We start from the raw sequence: 12327 nt of genomic DNA, 5'->3' as shown, positions 1-12327 counted from the left end.
AAATGAAATGACCAAATATGATTTTAGAGAATTGATAATGAAATTTGCTACTTATTTCTTGACAGAGAAGTGAGCAAGGGGCAAAACATAAAATATGATTTTAGGTAGAGTAAAGGTGAGAATTTGTTTTGTTTGAATATACATATTTGTTATAGTAGGCTTGTTTTCAGGGGGATGGAGAAGGCAGATAAGAAGGAAAAGAAAGAGAAAGAAAGAGAATTAAAATTTTAAAAATTCATTGTGGCATTTCTCCCCTCCCACTCCAAGAATGAAACAGAAGGCCAGAAAAAAGCACAGTTGAGCACTATGTCTTCAAAATGTTACAGGTTGAAATTACTGTATGCTTAAAAAGAAAAGCAAGCTATAGATGATAAAGATAAAACATTTCATATATCTTTATGTATATCAACATTGCCATCTTAATTATTTTTTGTTTCAGAAATTCAGAATAAAAATAATATGATAACAGAAAAAATGTAATCTCCTTGAGGTCAAGGAGTGCCTTGGTTATTTATATTTGTACTCCAGTGGTTCATATGGTAGCAAATACTATATTTTTATTATTTCATTAAAAACTGATGATAATTTAACAAAATCTTGTTAATTCTAAGCCTAATGCTAAAATGTGTGCCTAACTAAAACATTTGCCTACTCAGTAACATATAGTGTTTGCATCACCTCCAGGATCAAATATAAAACCCTCAGTTTTCCATTCAAAGTTCTCCACAGACTCTGAGCCCTTATAACTTTTCTAGTGTCTTACACCTTACTTCCCTCCACATACTCTGTGATACAGTGATTCTCGCCTCTTTTATTGTTCTTGCATGAGACGCTCTATCTTCTGACTCTCTTCCTTTACAATGACTCTCTGCCTCCCAAGCCTGGAATTTTCTCCCTCTTGCCTTCTTTATCTTTCTTCAAACTTTAGCTCAAAACCAACTTTTGGCCATATGTTTCCCTGGTCCTTTTCCTTATTTATGGTATTTTCCCAAAAAATACCTCCAGTTTACTCTCTACATATTTTGCAGGTGTGTAGTTGCTTCCAGGTTTTCTTTCCTATAGGTGAAGTCCCTATTAGGACAGTGACTTCCTCTCCCCTAGTGTTTGTATCCCCAGTGTTTATCAGGGGTCTGGAACACATTAGACACTAAATATGTTCTTGTTATTGTTGAATTCTCCCCAACTTTCCTACTACAATGCAGGATACCTCTATCCTCCTAGCCATGCAATTTTGAAATCTCAAAGTCATCCTCAAATCATGTCTTATGTCAATGAAATTAGTGGGGAATGGAGATATGAAATGCAAAAAAAGATGGGGAAACATAAGAATATCTTCTCCCAAAATAAAAGTTTAGTGAGTTATGGAAACTTTCTTTCTCAGTGATATATTCTGGAGGGGGGAGAAGAGCTGCAAACATTGAGAAAGATGCTAGCTCCCTGGCTTAGCATAGTTCTTTAGAGAGTTTCAAAGTACTCTTGTATTTGAATATCTGTGAGGTTTTGCTGCAGCACTCCCCTATCACTAGGCATACATCAAGCCAAGAGCTACAAAGTCTAACTTTCTCTCTACCTACCTCCCCATACCTCTGAGGCTGTGTCAGCCCTTGTAAATAGTACAAACAAACATATAGCAGAAAAAATCTTGCTTCTAAGGTTCCTTTTATGACAAACGTGAAATGTATGGCAGGCTCAAATCAAGTCGATGAATGTGGAGGTTGGAATATAACATATGCTGATAAAGCAGATTCAGGAATAATTGTAATTTAACCCCATGTCAGAGGCTCTCATAGCAAAGGACATGTGAAGGTGCTATTCTTAGAGGGTTTGTTCACCTCTCACAGCCATTGTCCCCACTCTTGACCACTGAGAACTTGATTGTGTGACACCACTTGTATTCTCACCAATTCCCTCTGCACTCACTTGGTCCATAGAGGGAAAAAAAAGAAGGAAGAAAGAAAAAAAAGTGTATTCATGGATTGAAGGAAACAAAGAGAGATCTTTCATGTGAGGTATGGGAGAAGGGAGAAATTCACCAGTAAGGACATTTTCCTGGGGCATCTAAATGCTTTCAGTCACAAGAAGAATAACTGAATTTTATCTTGTCCTTTACCTCCATCTTTGATCAGCTTTCTGTCATTGACAGTGGGAAGGATTGGAGGAAGGTATAGGTAGTTCTACTTTTTAACACCTGGATTATCTGGTAAATGACCCACTTACATCAGCACTCTCCAAAAGAGTAAAATATTCAGAAATCAAACCAATGGTCATTCTACCAGGATCTCCCCTCCCCCACCATTATTCCTTCTGGGTACATGTGGATGAATTATTCAAATCTTTTCAAGTTATTTCTTCCACACCAAAGGACACCCCTGCTCTGTTACAGCACCCCATAGGAAGCAAGTTAAAATACCAAAATATCTCTATGACTCAATCATTCATGAAAAATTCCTTAATTCCTTATCAGTGACTTTTGATCTGCAAGGCATAGCATTAGGCATCCAGGGTGATATGTCCAGAGTACATCAGCATGCTTGGCTGATGAAAATTCCCCCCATGGAAGAGGAACCCTCTTCCTGGTAGGGTCTCCTTACATGTAATGATGGCATGTAATTTAAGAGCCTTGGGAAAAAATATGTTGAGCATGTGTTAACATTCTGCAGCTGGTTATGGACTACTAACCATGTGGTGGACTTCACCTGCAGAACAGAATAGAGATCCTCTCCAAAACCTCTTATTTAGCTTTCGTTATCTCTTTTGATGGATCTCTTAGTTTGATGGCTTGATGATGATGATGATGATGTAAGGGGACTCTTTCCCTCATGTGGCCTCATGAATATGTGTCTTGGTCCTTGGACAACATTCCTTCTTTTGTTTCAGGTCAAAGAGATTAATCTGGAGGCTCTGCTATTGTTAGTTTTGAAAAAGTCAGGAAAATGAGCTCTCAGGAGTTCAAGAATATAGCATTCTGAGAACCTTTGAGTTGGAGTCCACACTGATTTTCTAGCCAGCTCAGTATAAATGCCTTGAAGAAAATGGTGTAGTCTTTAGGAACAACCTTCAGGACTCTGCCCTGGGGTAACTAAAAAAGAAATTCTAATAATAGAGATGTCACACTGGAATACGGATTTGATGGGACCAATGTCTTTTACCATCTGTGTTATCTGAGTCCATTTTCCCTAGAGACCAGAGTGTTGTTCAATCAAGTCAGGCCTGACTCTTCATGATGCCATTTGGCATTTTTTTGGCAAACATATTAGAATGATTTCCCATTTCCTTCTCCCACTCATTTTACATGTGAGGAAACTGAAGAAAAAGAAAGGTTAAGTGACTTGCCTAGGGTCACACAGCTAATACTTTTAATTCAGCTCTTCCTGACTCCAGGACCAGCTGTCTATCCACTGTGCCGCCTACACCAATATAGGATAAGGAAAAAGTGTGTCCTGGAGATGTTGGGGGAAAATATTCATACATTGTTACTCCTATATCTTTGAAATAGATATCCCTGTGAAAGCTAATTGAGGTTCTGTGGTTAAATGGAACTAGTGCATGAGTTACATTTGGCTAACAGTAAGGAGAAACAATCATTGAGACAGTGGAGGATTGAGCTGAGGGTAGTAGAGAATTGAATCTTCAACCCTTCAATGAACTTCTAAAACCCCCATGGTAGATAAATAGCAGCCTGGATCTGGGAGAGTGGGCCAGAGAACACTCTATACACATAATTAAGGCAAGCTATTTGTCTCACATGCTTTGCAATTGACTGAGGGTAGGAGGCGTGTGTGTGAACAATATAATACAGGCAGGAATATAAAATACCAAGTAATACCTGTAGTATATAATGAAAGATAGCAACTGCATAAGTTCTAAACTGCTTGCCATGTTTTGGGAAATGTCAATGGGGCTTGTATGTAGGAAGTAGCACAGAAGCTATATTGTGAAAGTTTAGAGGCCAAATTTGAGAAGGCAGAGATAAGATGGGGCTATACAAGGAATGCACTGCTGTTTCCATTCCCTTGCAAAATGTCTTACACATAGTATATGTTTAATAGACACTGATTGATTCAGTTAGTGACTGATTGGAAAGCAGCCCTGGAGAGCAAATAGAGGGTAGTAGCTTAAGACAAATCTGGAAAGGTAGGAAAGTGCGATTTTATAGAAGATTAGAATTCCATATATAATATTTTTTCTTACCTTTTCTTTAGATTTCAAAAAAAAATCACAATCTAGGAAATACCTAATACAATGAGCATTTCATAAACAATAAACTAGAAAATGAGGATTATGTGAAGCCAGGAATTGCTAGTCTCCAGGGTGGCACAGTGGACAGGCTATTGGCCCTAGAGTCAGGCAGACCTGAGTTCGTATCCACTTTGATATGTAACCCTGGACAAGTCACTTAACCCCTGTCTGCTTTGGTTTTCTCAACTGTGAAATGGAGCTAATTACAGCTGCCTCCTAAGATTGTTTTGAGGATCAAAGAAGATACTATTTGTAAAGCTTTTATCATAGTGTGTGGCACAAAGTAAATCTTCGATACAAGCTTGTTCCCATCCCTTTTATTGAATCCTGCTTATTTTTCCTCTTAAGTTTAAAATAAATCAACACAAACCATCAAACATATGGCCAGATATAGCATAGTGTAAATATAGAATATTGAAGAAGTCTTACTTTGGATAGGCAATAGTTAATAAACATTTATTAAGCATTTAATTTGTGCCAGGCACTGGGCCAAGTGGGGAAGATACAAATGTATAAAAAAAGAGAACCACTGTCCTCAGGGAGGTCACCTTCTAATGAGGGAAGACTATGCACAAAAGGACAGTAGAGGGTAGAGGGTAGAATGCTGAAGGAAGGTAGAGGACTGATGTCATGGGACATGCTGGAGAAGCCAGTGAAGTCCGAAAGCAATATAGCTGTGTGAGAAATGAGAAGTTCTGAGCTGAGCCATTTCCTTCAATGTTGAGTTTGAGGTTCATGGACACTCCAAAGGATGAGGGATTGGAAGGACCAAGACTGTTGTGCTCTTGCAAGGTGATGAGATTTTGGCCAATGATGAGATTCCTGGGAAATGGTGAAAAAGTCAGAGAAATCCCAAGGTCGTATAGCCAGGTGATGATTAGGAGGATGAATGACCATTTTCAAATCCAAATTCTCCACCTTTGATAAATGCTAGCTTGATTAGGAAAAAAAAAGTCACCCATTTTCTTTAAGCCTCAGTTCCTTTACTTGTGAAATGGACACATTATTTTTTTACCTACTATTTGGAGTGAATGTAGTACTTAATGACATGGTATATTTTTTCAAAGTTTTGTGAACATTAAAGCTCTGTGTAAGTGTCAGTTATGATTACTACTCAGTGATTACTGAGTATTTAATTAATAATGGACATCATAGCTTTGTTACTGGTTTTATATAAAAAGGGGTGTTGGTGAGATCTATGCATAAGAAAAATTAGCTTTGCAGCAATGTGAGAAATAGCTAGAAGGAAGAACCAGTGGAGGAAGAGTGAAGGTATGAGCCAGTCCAGACAGTGTTAATGAGGACCTCCATTAGGGTAGCAACCATAAGAATCCTAAGATGTTAAATAGGTCACCAAGGGACAGTGATATCATACAGTGCTAAATAGGAACCTTAAAATCCCTCACTTAAGGAACAGCGAGAAGTTGACCACAAAACCATGAGAACTTCCCTCCCTCCTGCATCCTGCTTCTCGCACACATATGGTCTATATTGAATGCAAAAAGAAAGGTGCATGAGATCACTAAATAAAGGGTAACTCTCAGAAGCAGTTCCAGGCCTTACCTGACCTTCCTCAGTCACTTCCTTAAAGGGAAACACATGGGATTACTTGAATTTTAGCAGATTTTGGAGGTATTAGAGACAACCTACCATCTTTTGAAAAAGGCTTATCCGAGGGTCTCTGGAAAGTCCACCCATAGAATCTAGCTGATAAATCTGCTCCATAAGAGATTTTGTAAATCTGGGGATGATTCTTTTTTTGCATTTTTGTGAAGGTACCTGAAGAATATTTTTTTGAAATTCATTGTTATGCAAAAAGTTTCTCCTTGGATGAATATGCTAACTACTAATAATAAATGAATTAATCAGTAAGGAATATTTCTGAAATGTTTCCCATGCACCATATATTGTTTTAGGTGGTGAGGATACAAAGACAGAAAATACACAATATCTGTCTTCGAAGAACTATGATAATGTCAGGGATGATTATGAAACCCAAGTCAGCAATTTGGGAGGCACGGATAATTAGTATAAAATAAAATGCACCTTTGTACCAACTTAGTAATTCATAATGTGAAAATTCAAATATTTAAGACAAATTGAGTATAAATGACCACAAGTATGGCAAATTCTGCATCTAGGTGGACAGTGGATAGAGTGCTGGGCTTGAAGGTAGGAAGACTCATCTTCCCAAGTTCAAATCTGGACTCAGTCACTTGTTAGCTGTGTTACCTTGGGCAAGTCACTTAACCCTTTTTGTTCTAGTTCCTCATCTGCAAAATGAGCTGGAGAAAGAAATAACAAACCACTCTAGTATCTTTGTGAGGAAAAGCCCATATGGGGTCACAAAGAGTTAATAGAACTGAAAGACTGAAGGACAAAAACAACACCATGGCAGCTTCTATGATGCTGAAGGATCGCTATCTTAAGGCATTTGATTTTTCTACATTTCATAATTACATAGCCTTGGAAGTCACTTTAGTTAAATTTCTCTCTCTCTCTCTCTCTCTCTCTCTCTCTCTCTCTCTCTCTCTGTGTCTGTCTGTCTGTCTGTCTCTCTCTGTCTCTGTTTCTCTGTCTCTGTCTCTGTCTCTCTCTGTCTCTCTCTGTCTTTGTCTCTTTGTCTCTCTTTCTCTCTCTGTCTCTGTGTCTCTCTGTGTCTCTCTTCTCTCTCTCTCCCCTCAGTCTTCTTAGGGAATAGACCTTAGGCTTCTACAAGTGTCTGCTAGTAAGCAACCAATATAGGAATAGTAAAAGAAAAAATGGTGTGAAAGATGTCATGTAACTTTAATGATAATGACTAAGTTTGATTACAGAGAAGAGATAACAAAATATACTCTCCCCCCACCTCCTTTTCCTTGTTTAGGTAAGGTTCTCTGAACTAAGAAACACTACCTACACTCTTAGATGCCATCACTGTGACAATCTGTCTGGTGCAAATACTTTGTTAGAAGAAGATGCTTACTAGGAGAGAATAGATGGTGGTATATATCTATAAATGAATATGCTTCAAAAACAAAAGATATTAATAATTTAAAATACTATTATTGTTATCGTTATTAATATTTTAAAGAAAAGATTTTTGGAAAGAAAGTTTCTGCCCTTGAAGACTGTATGATTATTTCTATGTAAATGAAAAAGCTGGCAAATTTGGCCTCAAATACCAGTCATTCCATTCACATGAATAATTCTTCAAAACAATAAGTCTATTTCAAGAGATGAAACAAAATCAGCCATTCTCATGGCCCTTTGAAAATTAGGGAGAATATAAAAGATTTAATTGTGTGCCGTTTGGGGGTAGGAGTGGTAAGACTTTCTGTAGATTATCCATTAGGCATTCAGAAGCAACTTTTATTTGTATTTTACTGGGGAGAATGAATTTCTTTGAATCTGTCTTGAATCCTTGAAATGTGAAAAGAAGGAATGATTATCATAATAATTTTTAAACAATATAGTCTTCACATTCAATGATGCCCATACAAGAAAATTTCAATTTTTTCTGAACTGATTTTATTTTTAAAACTACCTGAGCACAGAGATTTTCTCTTTCCTCCATCAGCTTGGCAAGTTGTTTTGGAAAGAGATCCAGAGGAGTAATCAGTAGACCAAAATTCTAAACAAGCCTTGATAATTAATTAGTTGTTCAACCTCTGGTGAACCATGTTCTTCTTTCTTAACCACAATTTTCCACCTATAAAAAAGAGAAGCAGGTGTTCTTGAAGGTCTTTTCCATCTTTTGTGACCTGGAACTCCAATAGATTTTAAGCAAGATGCCTAACATAGATGAGGACTTCTTTTTCCACATGTACCAAGAGTCTCATGATCTTGAAATCTTTTAGTTTTGGCAATCCTATTTGTTGGCAGGTTATACCCAACAAAGCACAGTCTCACAAATACTTACTTTAAAAACTATAAATTTAATTAATGCATGGAATTTTTAAGAAACAATACATATCATATTGAGGATTTTGTTGTCTCTTAGATAAATGTAATGAGATTCTCTCCAATGAGTAACCATTCCTTAAATTATTAGCAAAATGTCATTTTCCAATATACTTGAAGACTTAATGAGCTTCTTCCTAGATGTACATATTATACAGGCTCTTTTTAGTACCCATTTCAGTTCATGTGCACCCATCCTCCAGCCATTGCCTGATAATTTTCTAAAGGATGATGAAAAGTTTGGCTGCTGAGTCAGAGCTGACTGTCTATCCAAATGGTTTGAACAGATAATCTCTCACTCTCTTCACTGGTCACTTTCAAATAAAGAGGGGAAAATGCTGTAGCCTTCCTGGTAGAAAGAGGCACTAAGTAATATTAATTGGTTGTGTTTGGGGAGATGTTAACTAGTTAATGGATATTTGGAAGTACACCAGATGGGGGCTTATTGGTAATATTACAGTAGATCATTTATTCTTGGAAGTTACCCCTAGAAAAACTAGTGATGTAATTAACCACCTTTGAGGTACTTGGCCAAAAATTGGAGTGAGATTGGGGGAAAATGTGCCCAGAGTTGGTGCTACATACATGTGTAAATTGTCAAATAACTTATTTTTGATAGTAACATAACTTTCTCATATTCTAATATTAAATCACACACACATACTGGGATGGCAGAGAAGAAACAAAAATAAACAATAATAGGGATGAAATTCAGGAGGGAGAAGATAAAGAGAGGCAACACTGGGGACTGAAGTGGAATCTGGGATTTGGAATTTAATTACCTCTTTGAATACAGGACAGAACAAAGAAATGCTTCCCTGAATCATGTTGAATTTCTTTTACTAAAGTGTGTGAGAGTTTCATTTTAGGAAGAAAAAGAGCCAAGAAAATTTAACATCTCTCCCACAAAAAAGTGTAGCTTTGTATGTGTGAATGTGTATCAATGTGCATGTATGTGTATATATGCTGATGAGATGGCCAGTAACTTTAATCTGAAATTCTTTCTAAATTAGTAGGATGGAGACAGAAATTTAGGGCAGATGTTATTAACTGGAAAACATGAAAAGGAGGACAATCATAATGGTGAAAGGCCACAAGTTTATTATATGAGAATCATTTGAAGGAACTGGAGATGTTTTGCCTGAGGAAGTAAAAAAAAATGATGTAGAAATGATATGACCATTGTTTTCAGGTATTTTAAGGACATTCACATGGAGAAGAGGACGTGCATTTTTTTTCTGTTTGATTTCAAGGGACAAAACCAAATTAATACAAGATATAGAGGTCTAACCAAGTCACTTTCCATCTCAATAAATGCCAGGGACTCCATATTATCTCCAGACTTAAAAGGAAATTCCTCTGGCATTTAAAACCCTTCCTAACCTGGGCCCTTCTTCCATTCCAGTCTTCTTGCATTTTATTTACCTCCAAATATTCTATAGTCTGGAAACCCATAAATGATTATTTGCAGCTCCTTAAACACAACACTCCATCTCAGAATTCTGTCTTTTTACTGGCTGTCCCCACCCCAATCCTCACCCATGTAATGGTAAGCAAAGTGGGACTTTTTGTTTTGCTCTTTTTCTTTCAGAATTTTAGTTCTCAGCACTAAGGTGATAAAAAGCCTTAGACTGAGACTTGCCTCTGTTTGAATCAAGAGTCTGATTAATCAAGAGTCTTCGATGACTTGCTTAAGTCACAACAAATCCTAAGTCACATGAGTTTTAACCACATGACTCTGATGTCCTCTGGGCTGGCCCTGAAGAAGTGTATATATACTCTGAGGTTAGCATTTTGCTTTGGGTGCTCACTCATTGGAAGAGTGTTCCTGTGGAGACTCTCGGTAGCTGTTAAGGAGCTCCCTGGTTTTTAAAACCCAGATGTTGGTGCTTCTCTCTCTGGTAACCATGTTTACAGACAGATAGTTAGACACCCTCTCTTTTGATTTGTGTTATTTGCTCTGTTTATATAATTTTTGCTTGTAATTTCTGTTTGTGTTTTCTCTGAAGTTAAGGGTGCTGATTTATTCCTCCTGAATTAAGTGAATGATATATGTATGTTTAGTTACAGTGAAATTTTAAACTCCTTAAAGTTGCTTTCCTTAGAAAAGCAGATAAAAGAACCTGTGCTAGCAGCCCTCCTGTGTGCTGGTGTTATTGGCCTTATACCTTCACAGCACCTGCTAGCAGCATTGTTGTTACCACCCATGACTGGAACAATCTCCCTCAATAAGTTTTTTTTCTCTTGCCTTTCTTTAATATGCATTTCAGATCTCCCTTTCTTATATAGGTCTTTCCTTATCCTCTTTAAAGCTAGTACTTTCCCTCTTCTATTATCTACAATTAGATAGGTAGATAGATAGATGGATAGAGATAGATAGATAGATAGATAGATAGATAGATAGATAGATAGACAGATAGAGATATATCTACATGTATATCTATCTTGTATCCATGTAACTTTTGCTTATTTTCTCCCCTGTTGGAATATGAATTAGTTGTGGGCAGGAACTGTTTTCTTTTATCTTTCTTTGTAACCTTAGCTCTTAACACAGTGTCTTGCACGTAGTAAGGGCTTAATAAGTCTTGGCTTGGTGTAGATGGAAAGAAATCCTCCCATATAGAACTGCCCCACATGTAATGGGCTGCCTTGGGAAGCAGAGGCTTACCAATACCCGGAAATAGTCGTACAAATGATGGATGGCCACTGACCAGGTTTATCGAAGTGGAGAGAGTTGTTAATTCTGACATTCAACCAGTCAGTAATTGTTAAGTATCTGCTATGAACCAGCCTGTTTCTTAAGTACTGGGGATATAAAGCCTGAAGTGAACTAGCTCTAGTCATCATGAAGATTGGATTTAACAAGGGAGTAAAAATGTAAATTATACACATAATTCAAGTGTATACCAAATGATTACAAATTAATGTGTGAGTGGGCCAGTGGACATTGAAGTTCCCTGCAGCTCTAAATTTCTGCACCTCTGTGAAGGCTTAGAGAGGTCAATTTTAGTTTGACATAAAATTTGACAATCTAACAATTACAGATGGAATAGTGAGTTCCCCAACACTATAATAATTCGAAGAAAAGTTGGAGGATTACTTTAAAGGTTTTCCATTGAAAGAATCCTTTCTTTAAGGAAGGGATGGAATTAGATTTTCTCAGGGATCTCTTCTTTCTATATTCTATGACTTATTTTTACATAGCTTTTTCCCATCTCTCCATGCTTCTGTTTTCTCCAAAATTATTTCCATCTTTCTATTCACTGTTTCCATATCCATCACAGTTGTATTTTTTACAAATTGTTAAAGTTTCCCAATGCTTTTCCCAAAATGGTACTGTTAAATTTGCAAAGTTCAACTCATGTACAAGTGAAACATCACCCTTCTGATGTCATTGGTCCTCTTTGAAAACAAAGCATTAATAATACCAACAGTTAGGTGAAAGAAAAAATATTTTTATGAAATCCAATTCACTTAAGTATTGAAAGTTTCAGTAGAAACAAAGTAATAATTTTTTTATTGTTGCAGTTGTTCTATGTAATTTTATTCCTGTTTTTTTTCTTTTTAAATGATTAACAAGTTCAGATTTTTTAGGAAGCAGGCTTGATGAGAGCAATGTGGGGTAGTAGGATTTCCTAATCTCACTCTTATTATTTGCCTAACATACATTTACTGAGCACCTACTACATGCCTTGTAACGTCCTAGACACTTTGGCAAATACAGAGAATAAACAACATTACCCCTTTTCAAGGGGCTGGCAGTCTACTTGGGAAGATGGGAAATACATACACAAAATGTTAATCCTAGTAATACAATACAGTACATAATTAAGTGTCAAAAAAGCAGTAGAGAGAAATAAATGAAATTTAAATTTAGAAGAGGAAAAGGGAATAGTGTAATACCACATTTTGAAAAGGTTTTATGCAAAAAGTGAGACTCCGTAATGATAATAATAATTGCTTGTACTTATAAAGTCTTTGGAGTTTATTAACTAATTTCACAAATATCATTGCTTTTGTTCTCACAACAGCCTGCTGTGGCAAGCACGGCAAGTATTATTATCCCTATTCTAAAAGTTAGGAAGTGAGATTCAGAAAACTTGCAGGGAATTCTCAAGATCTCCCAGGTTGTATGTGGCTGAATCA

This window comes from Trichosurus vulpecula, chromosome 3 (assembly GCF_011100635.1).
Source record: "Trichosurus vulpecula isolate mTriVul1 chromosome 3, mTriVul1.pri, whole genome shotgun sequence".
In the NCBI taxonomy this organism is placed as follows: domain Eukaryota; kingdom Metazoa; phylum Chordata; class Mammalia; order Diprotodontia; family Phalangeridae; genus Trichosurus; species Trichosurus vulpecula.
This window is presented reverse-complemented; position numbering follows the sequence as displayed.